The following is a 22879-nucleotide window of genomic DNA, read 5'->3' on the forward strand; positions in this document are numbered from 1 at the left end:
ATAATAAAGTATCACTTAGTGTACAACAGGGCGTACAATCCTCAGAGGGAGGGTGAGACATTGTAACACTGACACCTTCATTGCCAGCTGTCTGGAATATCTAGTAATAGTCCTGGATTTGTAAGAATTGTCCCTGTAACTATTCCTCAGAAATGACCAGTACAGTACAAATGATCTTGTTTATAAAGGAGTAACTAATGATCTATTCCTTATATCTGGGCTTAATAAGTATAAATTTACTACAGAGGCATTCTTAAGAATACTCTATAATAATGTACCATAAACATGTGGCAATAGGGGGGGAGTACTGCATCAAGGTCGGACTAGACCATATCAAACATGATGTGCTCAGGTCGCACCTATTTATTAGAAGCATCATCGTTTATTTGTAAGAGGCCACAAAGCTGCAGTGCCAGACAGTCAGAGTAACAAAACTTACAGGTACAAATCGCACATTAATACACAACAAGCACAGACGAGGAGGACCTGCTCCTGAGAGCTTACATTCTACAGGAAGTGTTTCTGTTTCTTTCACAACTCACACATATTTTAGGAATGTTTTGTGCTGGGCTTTTTTTTTTATTTTTTTTATCAGCTTTGGAATATGATGATTTTATAGTCTCAATGGCTATTAATAGCTTGTTAATGACTCAAATGTTTTACTTTTACTTTAGTGAGGCTGGATTTCAGCAGCTTTAATCCCCTTTGCTAGGTGAAAATGCTACATGTAGCGTACATGAGCGGTAGATACTTTGAAAACAGCTAGTGTGCCAGCAAAGAGTGGACCTCGTAGACTTTAGCGATATGGATTAACAGCCGATATTTGCTGCCATTTACAGACATCAGATTAAGGGTACGTGCGCACTTGTGTCTGCAATGTGTTTAATGCAAGTGAAAACACATATGAATCGCACTGCGTTTAAGCACACATTTGAAATGTGTTCAGAGGTATTTTTAAGTGTGTTTAATTTGTGAATTTAAAACATGCATTAGGGGAAAAACAAGACGGTATCTTGTTCAAGCCAAGCCCATGTGGAAACACACATGTAAACACTTCATAACCGCATCTCATTGTGTTTAGATTGTGCTCCCATTGAGATGAATTTAAGATTGCAACTGCGTTAATACAAGTTAGATGCACTGAAATAGAGCAGGACGCTTTCACTGCACCCCAAGTTAAACACACATAAAATGTAAATAAGTATTATTTCCCTTGGAACAATGAGTTTCATTTGGAACCCATTTACAGGCGATGCACTTGGGTTAACGACACATGTTGAGCGTATACATTTACAGCAGTGTGTACATTGGCGAACACTCACCAACTTGAGCAGCCAATGAACTTCCATAGAACCTAAATGTTATACTCGTGACATTTATAGGCTAAGCAGCAAATTTATTGCGCTGGATAATTATTTGCCTTAAAAGCATTATGTCTTAAATGGTTCTTTTTACTGAACAAAAAAAAAACAGTTACCCCTGACTTCTGTAAGTTAAGTCTTGTTTAGCATTTATTCTTTAATAATCTAAAGCAAACATTCTATTGTTTTAATGATATATTGGGTCACTAGATAATGTGGCTTTACTGCAGTCTGGATAACAATTAATTTGTTCTTAACAGTGTAAAGTGATGTGTACATTTCAAAAATATAATAAATACATAAGTGAAAAAGGGTTCTCTCAAGGTATGCCCGAATGTTATATAGAACATTAATATAATAAATAATAAAAACTAACACTTCAATAAGCTATACTACTATAAGCTTACGCTTCTTGTAACACTTGTTTGATATCTTATTTGTTATACAAGTGAATTATTACTGTGAGGCACTAATTGTGCGTTGCACGAAAAGTAATTTATTGTGTTACACATTCCTTTTTATTAAAGTTTTTAAACACAGACATGTACTGCAACGTAAGAAACATGTATAAAGTAACAATAGTAAAATAATTTATACAGGAAAAATAAAAGACTATGATATACTCACTTGACAGGACACTAACTTGGCTAAAATAAAGGTAAAATAAGCCATTACCATCCATCAAACCAGCAGTGTAGTTAAACTACCAGCTTGGTGAGAGTAGATCCAAGTAGAACAGATCTTGGGGTAACAAATGTCATAGCCAGAAGAGGATGATAATAGATGCTAATTGTGGCCTATTTGCATAACCTATATATGACTTGTAAGACTGATAAATGCCATAATCTCCAGGTGAGGGACAAGGCTTCAGTGTAGCCTCACACTGTTCCAATAGGCCAACCACTAGAATTCATAATAATGGAACCTAAATGGGAAAGGCCATAGAAACCCCTATCAGTGTCATATGGGGTACAACAGACCCCTTGTTTTAAAGAGGGTAATATTCTCCACAAAAGAGTTTCTTAAAGAACAGATCTGCTGGGTTAAATTCAGAAAATGTAAAGAGGAAAAAAAAACAAAAACAAAACATGAAAACCTAATAGTGCTAATACAAACTGCATAACATTAGCCCAACTTCTACATCTGTACCTATCCAGGCTTTTAGACCTAGCCCTAACCTTAGTTCAAACCCTAACAGATGTGCCAGAGGATGTGGGGACAAACTTATAGGTCTTTGCCTTATCACTATCAATGAGTACTGGAAATCCATTCTAGATGATATGGTCCAATTTTATCAGTGAACTCAAAGTGTAGCGATCTTCTAAATAAACTAAAACTGCTAATCAAATTGCTAGAATTCAAAATCAGATCTTAATTCCAGTTCTAAATTCATTGTTTACAAGTTTCCACAACTTTTTCATGACTGAATCTGCATATTTGTGTCCTCCTAAATAAAAAGTTAAAATCCAATAAAAAAAAAAAAAAAAAAGCTGGAATAGGAAAATATATGGATAGACGCATAGTACAGCCAGTTGTGTTTTGAAATAATGTCCATAGCATCAAGAAGAACTCAGTTGGTAGTAATGTTGTCTATAGCCTTTTTAGTCTGAGCCAGAGTTATAGAGAGAACAAGGGAACAGCTATGTCACCAAGTGATGTCGAACGTGTAAAAAATATTACCCTCACACCCCGACATCCCAAATCACTAAAACTTCACATTATCTTTCTGTAATCTTAAAATAGAACATCCTCTGTCATGAAGAAAATGGACGGTTTATTTTGACTAGTGTCAAATGAATTAGGTGGCGTTGCAAAACAAGACACAGGGGCAGATTCAATTAGCCGCAATGCTCCGAAGAAGATTGCAGCTGCGCATTTTTACTGTTTATACAGTAAGAAGTAACGCTCACTTTTGCTCGTGTCTCTATGGGGCTGAAATCATAAATACTAAAGGATGTGAATGTTAGGTCTCAGGATTTGTCAGTTATCAAAAATCATCCTAGAGCTAAAATAAGCATAAAATAAGTGGAATTTGCTTAGTGAACTATACAAAAGTATCTTCTTTTGGCAGTTAGAAATAATAGCCTATTGGAGTAACTCATCCCCATGAGTCACAACTCTGACTCATGGGGTAAATGTATCAAGCTGAGAGTTTTCCGGTGGGTTTGAAAAGTGGAGATGTTGCCTTTAGCAACCAATCAGATTCTAGCTGTCATTTTGCAGAATGTACTAAATAAATGACAGCTAGAATCCGATTGGTTTTTCAAACCCGCCGGAAAACTCTCAGCTTGATACATTTACCCCTCATATGTGCAAACGCTGACCAGAGAAATCAATGTTTCCCATAAACTAGGTAGCCCGATACTGTTTTGCAGTCACTTCAAACAACATTACAATAATCAGCACGTGAAAATTGTGCAACAGTAGGACACTTATTTTGGATGGTTACCGAAAATGTAAATGGTCTGTAAATACAAACAAATAATTTGTTGACTCCCCTTCTCTATAATAGGTTTTATTTTTCTATAATCAAATATTTTTTTCTACTGTATTTTAATTAAAAATCTTTGTAAGCACCTGATATGACTGTGTTACTGGGTCTGATTAATGAAACTCTATTATGTGCCAATATAACTCAAACCTTAAAAGGAAAAAAAAAAAACATTACCAACTTCTGATGACAGGTTCTTCACCAAACAGTATTGGAGAGAGGCCCGCAATTTGCATTCAGTATGGATATGAAACATTTCACTTAGAGGAATATAGAGAATTAGAAAATAACTGTCCATTCCCACTATTCCAGAGGTGCCTTGCTGATCTGGAAAGTAGCTAAGTGAAAATGAGTTATGAAACACCAAAAAACACCAAGAGCTAACTGCAGTGCCATCATGCAAATATCATTTTTAGGCACACAGTATGCAGTGTATAAACATTTCTATATTAGCAGGTGCGTTATAGACAAACGGAGTAACAAAGCAGCTCTCTTATTTTGGATAAGCTACAATTCCCAGGGATACAGCCTCACAGAATAACTGGTAGATTATGCTAAATGCTGACGTTCAATAACAGCTATAGTCACAGGTTACCGGAGCTTAAGTAGAACTGTACTTTTATTTGCACTACTAGAATACAGAGTAAAGCAAATTCAGGTTGTGCACTTCAGATCTCGGAGAACCTTCAAAAATCTATCCTTGATCTCAGCAAACATGACAGAGAACAACGTTATTTATGCATTCATTTATCTTTTCATCAAGGGCGGCTTATGTGGTCTTTACGGACTTTGGTATCTCATCATCGCTGCCTCATTGTATGCACTTGTAACAAGGATAATGTATCTCGGCTTACAGTGCCTACAGAGTCAGCCCATAGTCTCGTAAAACAAATGGCTATAAGTGCCCCCATCGTGGCTCAAATCTTGATGAATAAAAATGAAGATCTCGTCAAATAATAAAGTGACAGGTTTATTTAGAGAGCAGGACGGTGCAAACGGAAAAGTGTTGCTTTATTTTCCAGGCTGTAGGAATGCTGCCATCTATCTGCAATTCAGAAGAACACATGGCTCATTAGAAACCAGGGCTAACACAATGCAATATTCCTGAGTTTAGTAAATATCAGAGGAATGGAAAGGATGATAAAGGTGAATCTGAGATTAGAAGCATACACTTCCATTCCACCCCCTCACTACCCAGAAAAATAAAGAAAAGAAAATGAAAAAAAAATAATAACAATATTTTCAACAAAGAAAACATTATCAAACTGTAATACAGGGCCCCAAGCAGTTGTCTCTGCTCGTGCCAGTTTTCATGCTTAAATTCTGTTGCCCTATGGTTCTTTGCTTTGACATTGAGATCTGCGCAGCCACCAGAGATAATTATTTCAACCTTCAGGCGCTCAGTTTTGATCACAGGATGAAGAAGTGAATTTTTTTTTCTTTTAACCAGAGTGCTTCCAAGGATTTCAGATAGAGTAAGTAAAAACGCACAGGTATAGCCAGATAAACATATAACCACAGAACATATTATAATAATAATAATAATAATAATAATAATAATAATAAAAAACTATGTACGATATTCATATAGAATATGCAAGCAATTTTTGTTTTAGAAATTAAGGAAATATTTTTAAATATTTATATTTTATAATTGACCACATTATATTTTAATACGAGACAAAATTAATATATATATATTATATATATATTATATTATATATATATATATATATATATATATATATATATATATATATGCTAGGTTATTTATTTTTCAACCTGATATCTGTCTTAAAATTAATCTTTGTGAAATCAAAAAAGCACATAGGGAAGAAAGTTTTAATATCACTTATTTACTCCAAAAAGTGAATCTAAATTCATAATCCTAAATAGAACTTGCACTAGCAATCACAAGCTAAGTGTGACGTTGTGTTAACAAGTGATGTAGAACTAGGCCGCAATATATAAAATATATGAATAACACACCTCCCTGCTTAATGCATTGTATATAAGTAAAGCAATGCACTGAAACCATTAACTAATGATTATATTAGACATAAGTTAACTGTAACTTATATTCGATTAGAGTTTATAAACCAGAAGTCACGGAGAACTGCACACAGAAAGCAATGCTGTGTCAGATTTAAAGGACGGAAGCATCACATTAAACAACAACTGGATTTAACCATTTGATTGTCAGAAATAATTAGTGATCATTGTGTCTCCTACAATGTCAAAGCTAGGCAGTAGGTTAAGATATTAAGACTCACACTATAATTTTATGTAGATAAGTTTCAGAGTGTTTAAGATTTTCTACATCGGTTGCATTTAACAGAAGATCCAGATAAACACAATTTAATTCACAACAAAACTGGAAGAACTGGAATTGTATTTTTTATTCAGCGAGTGCCAAGAGGTAGATAAAAAACTAGGTTATCTTCTGCCTTTTTTTTTAAAACTCCAACACAATGTTAAGCTCAGTTACCCCCAGGCAAAGAAGTGTATGGAAAGTGCCTTTATTTTAAAAGTGGTAAACCTATTCAGACTGACATGACACCTTATGTCAATATAGTCACTTAAAGTGTAGCTCTCCCCTACACAGTGGGCGCAGCCATATCTCACAAATACCTAATGCATCAGTGATATTCCTAGTGAACTCATACGTTCATAGCCCCATAAAATGCCTAGCTCCACTGCGTGGAGGTGATGGTTCCAATTTAATATGTGACTCCAGTATAAGCAGAGCCTATGTTGGCTTCGACATTAAAGTCAGCTTCTACTCATCTGTATAAAAGAGTGATTACATAGATCTGCTAGCAGGAAATAGATCTGTATATAAATTACTTTTAGCCATCCAGCACCTATGAAATGATGGTGTTAGACTGCAGGGAAGCTCTAACAAAACACAGTGTCCCATTTGAGAAGTGGCTGACAGCTGCTCTTATATATGCTGATCTAATGCTTTAGAGGTGAAAATATACAGGAAGGAACACACAACAAAAAGACCACAACGAGTGTGGCTTATTATTTTGCCTATTAAAAAAATAAACTTGGTCAAATATAAAAGTTTTTAAAAAAAGATCTGAAGAAATGGTTAATTGCTTTCTGAACAACAACTATGCTGGTGAAAGTAACTAAACACCGAGCACACCCCAAGCAGTAACATTGCTGTCCCTGAACGAGAGCATTCTAATAATGTGCCAGGTTGCCACCTCGACACAACGTAATGATCCTTCTTCAGGAAAAAGTTCACAGTACTCCCCTGAGCTCCTGAAGAAAGACGCCGTCCCATCGTGCACACTAAGGATTTTATCACAAATGAAGAGCCTGTGGCAAAATGCCTGTCAATATCATACTGAAGATGGGAGATCAAGAAAATTATAAAAAAAAAAAAAAAGCTTATACGTAATAATAATAATAAAGGAACTAAAAACATACATACGCCACATAGCAGAAAAGAAGTTTAAGAATTAAAGGGACCTTCCTTCTCTTGTAGTAGGTTGCATTATGCTATTTTAACAGGCAATTATTCTCGTTGAGACACCACTGGTGAACAATAGGTGGGAAGCAAGCAACAACGGATATACAGTACAAACAAAAAAGTGAATATCGCAGGCAAAAGACAACAAATAAATTATTTATTTCCACTCATTACCGTTGACCTTTTAGAATTTACATGTTGCCTCATTTCCCTTACCCGTATTTGAGATAATCATGCCCTCAGTTACTAGAGTATAAATAATATATAGCCAGTCATCCCGTGTGGGCCTTTGTTTGTGCAACAGTGTCCTCAGATAAACAATGAGACTAGCCTAACCCTGCCGCAGCCTTCTGCAGTTATCTCGTCCATCTAGAGTGCTGGAAATGTGAGGCTTCCGGAATATTGCCTTACACACAATTAATAAAGTTGTTCATTACTAGAACGGCAATGAGATTGTCCGCCACTTCGGCAAAACCAAAAATGCAGCTAATTAGGAACAATAAAAATATTGTGTTTTCTGTTGCTACATAGCAAAGCAAAAATGGGGATTAAATGCTTTGGAATATGCTGATGTTCTCTGACCCAAATCTACTTCTGCTTTTCTCAGGCGCATGGAACTTGTTCACAGAAAAAAAGAGTGTTTAATGCGGTAATGTTATTGCGAATCACAACTATAAAAAGGTATATTGCACTCACTGGTCTTTTGGTACTGTAGAAAAAGTAATGGATGATATAATGTCATATATTATGACATAACGTTGTACTGTACCAAGTCTTTCGTGTGCGATATGTATACAAAAAAGCTCCATGATCACATTGCTGTTCCACTTGCTTAAACAAGTGATCGACACTATTGAATTGCAAATAAAAAGCTGCATTTACTCGCCGTGTAGATTTTCCTAATGAGAAATATACTACATGCTTTTGTGATATATGTATATTGTACACATTGACCTGAAGCCAGCCTTTAAGAAATGACACTTATGAAATATGCATATTGCTGCTTTACTGGATGAATTTTTCATGAGTGTCCAGCATACGATCTGGTCACCACAGCTTGAACATAAGGTGACTCTGTTAACTCTTAGTTTGCTGCAAATGACGCTCATATGAAACTTTTCATTAATAAAAAGAAGGTTGATAAGTAATACAGGATGGCTTTAGTTACTACCTTCACTTTGTATGTTTGAGGACCATCTGCCATTATACAGAGTTACTGAATGTTTTTCTTTTGAAAACAGAAATAAAAAAAATTATATTTTAAGGTGCAAAGATTGGTAACCAAAGCTAAAACATGAGCTTAGACTATAACAATGCTGATGCGATCTCCACATCTTGTTCCCTAGTGGACTAGTTGACAAATTTTTGGAAATGTTAATTTAGCATAATTAAAAAAAAAAAAAAGTGTAACACTATAAGACATCAAATATATAATGCCATGCTATAATCTAATAAGAATTGTACATGTTACATTTCATTGTTTATTATTTTTCCTAAAACAAACAGTGAGTTAACACAATATTACTTACATAACCTAAATAAATGCAGTTAGTCCATGTAAAAATACCTTCTATAAAATGTAAATATATGACATTATTTCCTAACATTCACAACCGATTTCTACAGTGCTTCCCTAAATAAAAGTATTCATACAACTACAAAACCAAGCAAGGTTAACAAAGGCAAAGTTGCAATACTATACTAATCACATACATATTACATTTATGACACATCCTAAATAAATTATCAATTAATACAATTTTTAATTCGTTATAAAGATTAGGCCAGGACAAGGGTAGGACTAAACTCTAGCCAGCGAGTAGGTAATCCTACTAGACACCCAAGGCTCCCAGATTCATGTAAAAAAAAAGCAAAATTAATGCTACAGTATTCACAAAATTACTACATGTAACAATATTATTATTAGCAGGCCAATATGCTATCATTTTCAGTTGAAGTTAACAAACAAATGAAACAGATAAAGAGCATGTTTCATCAGGATGTACTCAACTACAAAAAATTAATTCTAGACAAACAAAACCAGGAAGGTATAAATAGTTGTCGTTACAATAAAGTAACATATGACATAAAATATAACCTAAAATAATTTAAAAGGTTTGAATTTCACATCACTGTTGATCGATGTAATCGTTAATGCTACCAGTAAATAACTAATTTCTCAGATCCATTTGCAATGCTTCACATTCACAACTCCCCTGTGAAATCACTAAACCACAGGTAGGAATACTGCATATAAAACTTGCTAAAAAGAAGTGTCCTTTACAAATGCAGCCACCTGTGTGTCATGTGTATTACTAATGAGCCTGTATAGGATCCATTAACACCTCTTGTGTTACCGTAGCCTGCAAAGACCAGTACAGTCCGGGCTGTAGGTCAAGCATCCTCTTGTAGATTATAGTAGATTAGATAAGCCGTTAGCGGTACAGAATGGCTGTACCTTGGCACAGTAAGAAATGCTGATTACAACCAAGGAAACATGTAGTTCGCATAGAGACTGAACATATTGAGCTACAAAAGGTGTAACATCCATGATTTGCTGACCAATTCTTGGAGGGAGATTAACCACTCATCCTTACACACAAAGATATTTATTGAATATCTTAAATTTAGAAACAAAGAATGGTGTAGATTTGGATTTTCTTTTTGGCTGCTTACATCCGTTTTAAAAATAATTATTATATATTACATTGCTTCTAACAATTACTTAAAAAGGAAAATTAGTCTGCTCCCATCTACCTGCACATATTGCATATATGATACTACTTATGATGTCACACAATGCACTGACACCCAGCAGTAATTGAGCGGTCTCTCCCCTTACTGGGACTTATAAATAGTAAGAGCAGCAGTAGGTAACATTTAGCCTCCAGCTGTTGTGGAACTCTGACAACGCTGTAAATCAGAGCGAATATTACGTTGAATAGAATTAAACATTCTAGAATGTTTCTGATGATGTTGGAGAAAAGTGCGATATATTTGCTGTTTGTGTACAATAAAATACACAGTGCTCTAAAATGTGGACATGTAAAGCACAATAACTTTGACAATTACCTTCAATGAAATAAAAAAAACTTTATTTTAAATACTAAATACAATATTGGAGAACTGCGGCTCTCTAAGCATTATAAAAAGCAATCCTCTTTGCCTAGAGTCAAGTTGCTATTTTCCATATGCAAAAAGCACCAAGCTGTAAAGCAGTTACAGAATTGTTGTACTGCTCCTTTCACCAGGTTTTAATGGGGTCATCCGATGATGAAATTGTCGTCCCCCCCCCTTTACCGACGGTGTCACCAGAACAGTGACCTTAGTTAATGGGAGCCAGAAACATGTAACTATTTGGGCTCGTTCACACCTATACACTGTTAATGTGATTTTCAGAAGCTAACCCCTAAACTCCGCACCTCTGCATTCTAAAATTTTAATTTGGCTTTTCAAATTTTAGTCTCCAGCTCAACCTATTTCTCTTCCATTAACATACGCTATCAGTGCAATAGATTGTATTGGTAAAAGTGCAACACATCAAAAGCAAATGCATTTGAAACATGTCTAAAGTGTGCATTAGTCCATTGCAGTCGCTTGTGATGGTAAATGCCTATATTTTATAAAAATCTTGTACAGGAAACTTACAAATTAGAAACAAATGCACTAATCCAAGTAAATATAGGCATGCTATTAATGTACCTTTAATACATAGCTCGATTTAGGACCATGGTCAGATGGCGTAGAATTACTATAATCCAAGTATGAAATATACAATAACACTTTATATATTCCTATTTAACTCATCCTCCAATTGTATTTGTATACAAAGGCTAGTGATCAAGTATATTATTTTCATTTTGGCTACGTTTACAGTAGTTAAACTGAAAAACGTTTCAATTCATTCCAATATTATTCATGCAAGTTAATATCCTGCACCACTTGAATAGAGCATCTCTCTTGTAACTGCTCTGTGTGGTTGCAACTGCACATAAATATTGTGGATTTTAATCAGTGGTGGAAGTGGGCTGGTGTACGGTGGTATGTTCTCCTACTGCCTTCAGTGTAACACTATCAAATTCCATTCACTTACATTTTCTCTTCTAAATTTCCACTCTGACCATTGATTTTAAGTAATACAAGAGACTGGAAAAAAAAAAAAAAAAGTAGGAAAAACACCAAAGCTTATCCCAGCAAATGTACTAACGTACGACATGGCCATTCTCAAGCAGTTACAGTATATCACATTGGGGAATTCATGTTTGTATTGAGGAGGAAAGGTGACCGATTACAATTATATTTATATGTAGATATCCTAGGACGTTTCTGTAAACAGCAAAGTGACTAGAGGATGCAGTAAAACACACCACTTTGCTGAAGTGTTATCCATTATTGAATTAGAAATCTTAATTAAATCTTTATAAGGAGCCATTTTCAAACCACACAAATCTTTATTTATTTGTTAAAATAAAATGAATGCAATGTTACTATGTGTTACTAAAATGATTTTGCAAAGTACTGGAACTCTGACAAATGATTACTTAATATTGATAAAGTGCCCTTATATAACGCTGTACAGCGTGTAAGAGGTACACAGATATTACATACCACAACAAACAGATACTTAGGTGTGTAGATGGTAGTGATCCTAAGAACAGCTTTTCAAGCTGAATTTAACCACATTTTATGCAATTTTTATGCAGTAAGTTGTATAAAATCAGAGCTGCAGTGTTTTTTTTTAACAAGCATTAATATACATGTTATATAACCTATTTCAAAACATCGGGGTACTTTGCTTTAAAGTTACCAACTACAACGAAGCACCGAATAAACCTGTAGCAGGTTAGACCCCTGCAGATGACAGACACAGTCTTTACACTACGTTGTCTAAGGATACTCTCCTGGGTGACAGATGAAATGCCGTCACTCACAAGAGGTCAGACCAGGAATTCTACTGCACACACGTCACTTTAATCTTTATTTTCACATTTGAATTCCTGAATATTTCTATGTGTGTAATTAAAACCCTGTGCTGAAAAAGTAAACAAGTGTAAAATATTGTATTCATAATCAGAATATGAAGGTGGGGGTCTATTATTACAGCATGAGTGATATTCTCACCATTATCTCTTTAGTGTTTCATTTATTCCGCATTGTCCTTCCTTGCCTTTGATCTCCCTTACTACTGAGTTCAATGTTCCATATTCTGGGTGGTCCAGCATCAGCTCTCAGTGATCTGTCTCTCTGTATTGGTTGCCTTCAAGGGTTTCCTATCATCAGCTTTCTGACAACTTTATTAGCTCAGTCAGATAGTACTAACATCTCCATTGCTCATATACCATTCTCAAACAATCACTTTTTTTTTCCCGTTGGCTTAGAACAAATAATGATATGAACTCTTCAGATGTTATGCTCAATAATAAGGTCGAAATGAGGAGAAACTTCACATTACGTGTACGTCAGGGCTTAGTTTTCATGTCCTGGCTCAAAAAAAAAAAAAAAAAAAAAAAAAAGTATAAAAAAAAAAAATCAATCTGCCATTGATTTCTGTGTATATATTGTTATTGTCAGAGGATTAGTTGATGAATTTTTCATTTGATGAGTCAGGTGGTATAGGCTGCTAGGCACAAAGTGAGAGGAATTCTAATTTGTTCAGTATTCTGTATTACTCTGTAAATGTGTCTATTTTAATAATGTTTCATTAAAAGTAATGTATTTCTGGAAAACACACCCACCCCCCCAACTGGACAAATAGATGGATTGGTGGGAAATGCACGTTGGCATAAACAGCAAATAATCAAAAAAAAAGCAGAAAATGTCACAAAAATAGAATAAAAAAAGGAGAAAACTGCATTGGCTGCACGAACAACAACTATTTCATGTGGATTATTATAATAGACTTACTGCCTACTAGAATAAGATCACTGTCTTCTACACTACGAACATATTTTCTTTCATACAGCTGAACTGATCATGTCAAAACCAGACCTTGAATTGACTGAATTTTGAATCATTTTTAAAAAAACAATATACGATACATATAACACCTGTTGTTCCACAGATGTGACGTTATAAAGAGATTGATTAGAAAACCCTATAAACTAAAACACTATTTGCCTTTATTTATCAGACCATTATGGGACCTATTTAAACGAACACTACAAGGACAGAATGTGGTGCAGACCTGTAGCAACCAGACATCAAGGCTATACTAGGCTGCTAAAAGAAACTATCTGGTTGGTTGCTAAGGGTTACAGCACATTGTTGCTATGTGCACCATGGTATTAATTGTGAATTTGTAAATACTATTCTATTAATGTCTACACTGTAGATCTATTCAATTCTGTCTTGACCAAAGCAAACTGATTAGCAATTCATATTGATATTCATAAATGCAAAAAGCAGGTTGGTAGGTCTATGTTGGTGATGTGCGAATATATATCGTAAACCTACAGGGTCAACCAGTATATACAGGAAAACTACAGCTGGGGCTGGGGATTTCTTATTTATGCTGTGATTCTGTGTTTTCTGCTCAGCATCTCCATTTCCTCTTCATTTGTATAATAAATATGTATTCCTTAATCATGCATGTTAAGTCCCAGTCCCTGTAATTTACCTGCACACATCTGTGGTTAGTCTATAAACCTGGAGGAATCTGAAAAGGCTCTTAATGTCTTAGATGGGATGTCTTTGCAAATAATATTTATGTTTAGAACAGTTTAATAAAATCTATTGTAAAATTGTAGTGTTATTTTATTTTTGGGAAAACGTATACTTTAACAGTCTATCCATTTCAGTCATGATTGTTTACTACACACATACATACACACATATATATATATATATATATATATATATATATATATATATATATATATATATATATTTATAAGGTGCAAAGATGAGAAGAAATGGTAAGTATTCTTATAATATACAGGGTTTATAGGACTATGCTGTATTTAGGAGGTAAGTATTCTTATAATATACAGGGTTTATAGGCTTATGCTGTATTTAGGAGGTAAGTATTCTTATAATATACAGGGTTTATAGGACTATGATGTACTTGGGATGGACACTTTTTGCGGGTGAAGAAGTGGAACACTATAAGTATGAACACCATAAACACAGCAGAGGAACAAGATTGTAGGGATTGAGATAAAAACAAAGGGATTGTATGGGTAACATACATAGAAAAAGAACAAAGACCTACACAATATTAGATAACCCAGTGTAATAGTTTTAGGGAATATTTTGTACTTATATTTCAAAGACATAATTCTATAAAGCACTGAGGTTGTGGTGACCACACTAACACATTCTCATTCACCAGCATGGAATATAAACCTTCGCCCACTGCGGTGTAATAGATCAGCTGGCAACCACTGGTGTGAGCCTTTTAAGCAGGATTAGCACTGTAGTTCTGTGCTTTATTTCATCTTGCTCATCATTCCAACTGTTCATAAAATGTCAGCCCCAGTACCTGCTGACCATGAAAAGAGCCTGGAGCCAATACAGATGTTTAGTATAAGCAGGAGGGCTGAGGATAACACTTACCCTCTATACTGGGACACGCACACACTGAGGCTTGGAATGATGAGACCTAGTAACAGTATATACAGCAGGTGACTTTAATGATACCTATTGTGCAAGACTGCTGAGAAATGTGGAAATGATAAGAGACAAACGAGACGAGAAACAAATTGTTATAAACACATATGGTGTCTACACCCAGGAGACAAAAAACAAAGTTAAGTTTGTCCTTGGGTCACCAGAGTATTCAATGTGCATTTATGCATTCAGAGCAAATTCAATAACGCATTTCAAAGCTTTCCTTTAGTTCCACTACAGCATTGTGTACACACAGCCTGTGTGGAAGAACGCATATATGTCCTATGACATACATCCTGTATTATATGCACTTCCTCCAGATCACAGGATATGGAAATGTGGCCATCAGGACGTGGTTTGTTGGTGAAGTGTGGATAAAATGCTGAGGGAGTAGAGTGTGTGGGGTTTAATTTTGGCATTTCTTCGCACTCCAAAATTGATTTTGACACCATTAGGAGGCTCATGCTATGGTTGATTGCTCTGACGGTAGTAATGGATAGAAGGAAGAGTGGGAAGTGGGCAGAGGTAGTGGGATCACTCATAGGTGTGACACCTCCTAAGCAAAGGAACGTCAGACTCTGCTCTTCAAGGAACTGCAGAAGTACTGCAAAAAAACAATAATTACACCCAGATGACTACTGCCACGTTTGATCAGCTTCTGGAGATTTTACAATCACACCTCATGAAGCCAACGCCAACATGAGTACTAGTAAATCTGCAGAGAAGCCTGGTCACTGCAAGGTATCATTATATATACACACACATATATATATATATATATATATATATATATATATATATATATATATATATATATATATATATATATATATAGTCCCTTGCTTTGTCTATACAATTTGGCCAACCCCCTCTTGCACTCTAGTTTGTACCTGGAAAGTGCAAAGGATCTATATCTATCTATCTATATATACATATATATATTTATTAAAGAACCATTGAGAAGCTAGTGGACAGTACAATGATAAGAATGGCATTAAATTCAGGCCACGAGACTCACATTTGGTTACTATTATCCTTTTTCCTCTGTAGGGTGTTCATTGTAATACATTAGTTGCATTTATTTATGTTATTTTTTTTTAATTGGGGAAGATTCTTGTCCATTTGATGGATGTCCCCTTTTGCCAGTACCACATGATTTAATGTAAATTGGATCTAATAAAACTGTTTCTAATAGATGTGGACCCTCCCTTGATCCCTCAGCTATCAATGACACACTTGGAAATTGTTCACTTTTACAACTGCATGAAACTATTTTCAGTTATTTTAATGCCAACTGCTCTGAAATTAGGTAAATGATGGAAGAAAACTTCATGAGTGAATGAGGAACCGTTTCGCTGTGTTTGTTATATTTGTTAAAATTAGAGATGGGCGGGCTCGGTTCCCCGAGAACCGAACCCACCCGAACTTTGCGTATCCGAGTACCGAACTGAGTAGCCCGCTCCGCTCCGAATCCAAATCGAGGCCGAACGTCATTGTGACGTCGTTAGATCTCGGGGGTCAGTTCTCGCGATACTTGAAGATTATAAATAAACGCCTCCACAGCAATCCATCGTCATTCCATCGTCATTTGACAGAGGGAGAGAGCAGGGTGTAGTCACAGGCTGATTAGAGCAGGGACAGAGAATCCAATATTCTTATTTCTATTTGGTGTAACAAAAATCGCTAGAGAAGAAAGGAGGATAGAGGTTTTTGTTCTTTTCAATATTTGGCACTCCCCAGTGCTTTTGGGGTGTCCCCCCTAATTGTGCATTAATATTTCTGGCTGTCAAAATTACTATCTGTCAGCAGTATCTACCAACTAATTTTTAGCACTCCACATGGGTTTGGGCTCAGAATGGATTCAAAGCAGTCCACATATGAGCAGAATGAGCAACCAGGTTCTGTCACCAGTCCTGATGTTAGTGTTCCCAGTACGTCATCTGAGCAAGGCGACGTCAAACTACACAGTGTTTCGAAATCAGTCCAAAAAAAAAAAAAATTAACTTTCTAGTTCCACAGTCTGTGCAGGCTGCTTTTTTTAATATTCAACTACAAGTGTAGGGTGTAATATACACCCAAAGACGATGGCTACATTGCCAATAATCAAAGATGGAGGAGGTAGACAACCAGGTTTGTCTGTATAATTTGCAGACAAGTGTTCGCATTAAGGACGGCCTACCAGGGATTAAACTGTTTTTTTCATAATTTATTAGCTTTAGAATGACCTCACTTCTCTAACAAACCGGTGGAGCACTAAATTAGGTAATTTTAGACCAAAAAAATGGTATTTTTTTTCGAAAATAGCAAAACAAAACCAAACAAAAACAAAACACACAAAGGCGGTTTTGCAAAACCAAAGCCAAAACACAAAGGTAATCCAGATACAAAACCAAAACACGGGGGTCAGTGACCATCTCTAGTTAAAATCCCTTTCTATATTAAATAAATGCAAATGTGAGTATTTTTTTTAAAGAGTGAATTATTCTATTTTGGAATTGATTTTTAAATTTATATTTCTTCTTCTTCTTTCTTTTTTCCCAATAAAAATAGACCAAACTTTGTGAACAAATATTGTTCTTATAAATAAAAAAGTCAATAATTAACAAATACAATACTAATTCTTGCCTACAAGATATATAAATATGAACTTTGAACAAAACCTTTAGGGGATAATGGGTAGTCAGATGGTGTGACTACCCAACCTATCCATTATCGTCTATAGCCTTTGTAAGAGATAGGTCTGACTCAGACCCATATCTCCAGTTCCTTGGGTTTCAGAGGCTGTTGTGGCAGAAATGGAGATATATGTTGTGCCACGTGTGGTATGATAACGTTATCAACTATATATGCTATGGTGGGACTGTAGGTCTATGTCAGTTATACAGACAAGACTATGGCGCAAGTGTGTGTATCTGGTGGGTACGGTTGGGACCATCTCTGATTAATCACCTGCAGAAAGTTGTATTAAATGCTAAACTGCCCTTCACTATGTCATTCTGACAATGTTTCTCAAGCATTTAATTTTATTTTGTTTTTACTTGAACCAGAAAAGGACAGTCCTATGTTTATATTATTACAATAGAACCAAAGCAATTTAGTTCTAAAATACCTTACAAGAAATAGGTGATTCAATTGTAATAAGTAAGACCTCACACTGCTGACCTGACAATGTTAGAAAACAAAATATAGTAATAAATATTAAGTCCTTCCAATATGTCCTTCTTAATATGTGAGCCTGGGATGGACCTTTACACTAAACCCAGGCATGCCTCCTTCTCAGGAGCACTTGTAGTCAGATATTGATGAGTCACTGAATTCTGGATGTTCCTCCAACACCTGGATTAGTAATGCCACTTTAATATTGCCCATTGCTGTTCTCAAAATGCTGAACACTTCCCATTACTGTTCTCTCTCAACACTCAAAGCTCCACCCTGTGTCATTACCCTTTATGGTAGGGAGTTCTGGCAAAAAGTCAGCTGTGCTCTGATAATTGCATGTGAAAGCGTTCAGCAAGCATTTAAGTGAGCACCTATAGAATACCATTGGATTATGAACATGTGTTAAATGGCTCTAAACGGTGCACAAAATGTCACAAAAATACTAATGCTTATCAACAAGTCTGTGTACAGGTCCATTCATTCCTGTAATATAGAAGAATAAGAGAATACACCTCAGAGCTCTAGGCTGCATAAGAGAACTAAGCCTGTGGCCTTATGCTTTTAGAACACCTCAGAAGATCCTGGTGACTTCTAATAGACGTGTACCAGTGGTGTGTTAGTGACATTCATCACAATATGTAACAAAAGACTTTCTTTTTAAATATTCAATAATCAACATAGGCCAAACAATTATTGTGTTAAAAATTATGGATAAGGGCACCAGTAAAGATTTAAATACATCTCAGTTAAATAAATTGTATAAATCATTTAAACCCACATGGAAATATGACTGCACAAAACAATAATTAAATTGCAAATCTGACTTGGCAAATGCATTATACAGGACCAGAGCCGCATTAGAGTTTAGTCACAGAGGAAGTTCAGTCACAGAGGAGGTTCATTACGATATATAAGTACAAGGCGGCAGAAAAAACCTTCTAATATCTGCATCATTTGAGGTAGTGGCGGTGTGTAAAATTTCTTATATAACAAACTTCGCATGTAATTTCCAGTGACTTACTTATACCAAAAGTACCATTGATTTCAGCAGCATTTCCAATTCAGGTTCACGAAAGCCAGTTTGGTACTAGGTGGAATTCTGGGAAACCATAATGCCAGTAACAACATGCTCATCTAACATTATTGCCAAATGTGTATTAAAAAAGCGGATTCAATATATGTTAATTTAGAAAAGCCTATAAGGAATTTCATAGTATCTATTGAAAGCCATTATATATACCATGTACATTGGTTAAAATGTAAAACAGAAAAAGAAAACCATAGGGATATTTGCATGGACGAAATTGCCAAAGAGAAAACTTCAAAAAATGAGAATAAATATACGGTAGTTTAATAAGACATTACTGTAAGAGATCAGGAAAAAACTAAAAATAAACTTCTGGAGTACAGAAAATCTGCAGCTTGCTAAATTTTACTTTATTTTTTCTCTTTCCCAACTACAGAATCTGATCCCTGGGTTTTACAAGTTTCCAAATATACTGTAATGTCCGCGGCACTGATGTGCAATGCATAGATGTTCACATTTGTAATGCCTCATTAAAAGAGGAAATGAACGCCCTTCAAATGCAGTCTCATGTCAGTTACCAGATGTTCCTGCAAAGTCTCTCAACTAAGATCTCCTACTACACTACACACCAAATCCTGGAAGTGATGTTCAAAGCAATAGTTCCACCTACAGCTGGAAAGGACGAAAATATAACACAGCTGAAATGAGCTTAAACAGAGCGCAGAGACAACCTATCCTAACTAATCTGTTCTGCAGCAGTCACAGCTGAACAGCCCATTATGGTCTAATGGTGACATTTATTTTTATTTCAAATAGCACTTAATTTTAACGGCAAAATATATAAGTAACACTCTCAGGACAATTTAAAGCAGATATTTAACTGATTCAGTGGTAAAAAATCAGTTCTTAACACTTCATATGTATTCATACTAGCATATCTATGAAACACACAGTATTGTAAATGCAATTGTAAAAGCGCTACCTATACATTAAAATCAACAGATGTTGCTAGAAAAGATTAACACCGTACCAGGATGGCACAACACAGTGGGGCAATGGGCACAAACCACACCAGGGTGCTTTCTGTGTTCTCCCACGGTCCAACAGAATCCTAGTAGGTTAATTGGCTCCTAGCTTTGAAAATCTCCCTAGTGTGTGCATTTGATAAGGACATTAGATTGTAAGCTCCACTGGGGCAGAGACTGGTATGAATGAACGAACATGTTCTGTACCATGCTGCATTATATGCTGGAGCTTTATAAACAGAGTAGTAATTTTCCTGGTAATTGCGAGGAATAAGACATTAGAGATAGGACTTACTGTATGAAATATTGGTTTATAAATTATAACCTTCCTTCATCATAAATAGTGTCTATTCATTTTTTCATATTAATTTATGCCTATTCCCTCACTTGGGTAGTAGCAGTCATACTGATCTGACTTGGTCATTAATAATATAGTATGTATTAGTAGTTTGGTTACTCCCAGAGAGGGTGTAGCTGTTGGCTGTTTTAAAGAATACCATGAACAGTTTAATTCCATACTGTTTGCGTATTAGAACTAGATGACAAAGACAGAATTAATTGTGTATAATGGTTCAATCCAAATATATGTGGCCAGGAATACAGATTGGTTTAAGATAATTGTGCAACACTGTGGCTCCTATAGTGTTTAAGTGTCTAGAGCAGGATTCTTCGTCAAGAACCAAATCACATGAAAGTGCTGCATGCAGGCAATGTACAGGATGTTCCAAACAGACCTATTTGTGTCTAAAAACAATTGGAAATTCACATGTGTAGAAAGTTACAAGAAAAAGGATAAGACAATGCAACCAACGCATTGTGAAAATGTAAAAAATTAGCATAAAACCTTTGATCATTAAGATATTATAAAGTCTATTTAAACAATATTAACAATAGTATTTTGGGGGACTAATCATGCTGTAAAAGGATTGCACCATTGTTCACAAAACTGTGAATAAATGAATGTAACAAATGAATTGATCCATAGTTTAAATGCATCATGTTAGTAGGTTTGCTGTTCTGAAGAACATCTTTTGTATCTTCATAAAGAAAACCTCAGCATAGTAAATTGAGATACTAAATTTATATCCTTTACAAGGGAAGTTGGTCACAATACACCATGACATTCCCCAACATGCTATGACCGACAAGCTGATGCATATCGGGTTAGAACTCTTAGAAAATGATAGCACCTAGCAATCCTTTACCTTTTCAGTGCACAATAAAAAGTGAGTCCCCATCATGAGAAGCATCGGCTATATCAAACTGTTCAATGAAGTTAAAGCCTTTGGTGTTAATTTTATTACTTTCTCAGTTGTTCTCCAAGGCAGTGAAGTCTTTGTGCTTACATGTAGTCCACAGGTACACTTAATCACTGAGCTGCCACTGGAAACACCAGCTCTCATTATCTCTGCTTGACCATAGCTACATCAGTTGATCACTTACTAAAGTCACAGAGCTTCACAGTTACAGAGTTTTTTAATGAATAGAAAAGGACTCCTATGTATATTACTTTCCTACTGCAATGTATAATAATGTAGTATTCGCTAGCTACGTTAGAAAAGAGCTAGGGCCAACATGAACGTGCAATAATTAAGATGCCGTTTTTTGTGTTTAAAAAAAACAAAAAAAACACAACATACACACACATTCACTGGGCCTTATTTACAGTGAGGAAATCCTGGTAAAATTATGAGGGGGGGGGTTGTGGCCTGATCCGAGCAAGAATTAGGCCACAAACCGCCCCATAATTTGGAGCATTAACAATTAACTAAAGCACACTTTAAATGAGAAATAATAATATGAATAAGATTACTAAGTCTTCAAATTTGCAATGGTGGTTAGTTCTCAAGCTATGCAAAACTCATTGACCCCCTTAGTGTCCTCTTACCCAGCATTCATAGGGAGAACTCAATACACACAAGGTGCTGCAATGTGTATCTGGAACAGTCCATGTAGACACATCGCGGCGGAATTTTTACTCAACTCTTCACTTATTTTGCCTCGCGCCACATAAAGATTCGAGATGGAAATGAGCAGAGCCTCTCCACTGTACTAGTCAGCAATGTGCACAGCCAGACGTCACATTGATGTTTAGCGGCACATCGTGACTAATTTAACACCCCTCATAAGCCACATGTTGTGTGCACATGTACCACAGCATTGGTTGTATAAAATAGAATTACTTTATTATACATCTTATGACATCCAGTTCCGTAGTGTTTTATTCGTAAATACTGTGCAGTGATGCTACGTTTCAATCTGCCCCGTTCTGCACATTGCCCCGTTCTGCACATTGCCCCGTTCTGCACATTGCCCCGTGCCGTTCCCTTCCCCATAACCTTCTATAGCAGTACTCGTTATAGTGACTGTGATATTCCCATCTTAAAAACGTTTCAAAGCATCTCTTTTCACTGCGACTTGCAGGTTTTTGAGACCTTTATCAGAGTATTATTTATTTATTTATAATGTATTATTTATAACGACATCCAGATAAAAGACCCATTACCTCTAGATACAAAGTTCTGGTGAAATGAAGACTTTTTTGCACCAAGACAAATTCTGTGGCACAAGAGATCTACGTTACTCACCAATTTCAATTATTTATTTAAACATGATACAAATGTATAATTCTACAGAGAACTGTTAATATAGAATTTTAATTAAATGTCTGCAAAACATAGAACTTGAGTTTCACTGCAAGATGGCCAAGGTCATAACTCCTGG

The 22879-nt window shown here is 35.7% G+C and overlaps 1 protein-coding gene across 1 annotated transcript in view; it reads right to left on the reverse strand.

Moving 5' to 3' along the window:
• The window catches only part of ARB2A (ARB2 cotranscriptional regulator A), a 342205-nt gene that overhangs the window by 249082 nt on the left and 70244 nt on the right, over nt 1-22879 (reverse strand). The gene's annotated exons all lie outside the window — the stretch shown is intronic.

The sequence above is a fragment of the Mixophyes fleayi genome, chromosome 1 (assembly GCF_038048845.1).
Source record: "Mixophyes fleayi isolate aMixFle1 chromosome 1, aMixFle1.hap1, whole genome shotgun sequence".
NCBI classification, from domain to species: domain Eukaryota; kingdom Metazoa; phylum Chordata; class Amphibia; order Anura; family Limnodynastidae; genus Mixophyes; species Mixophyes fleayi.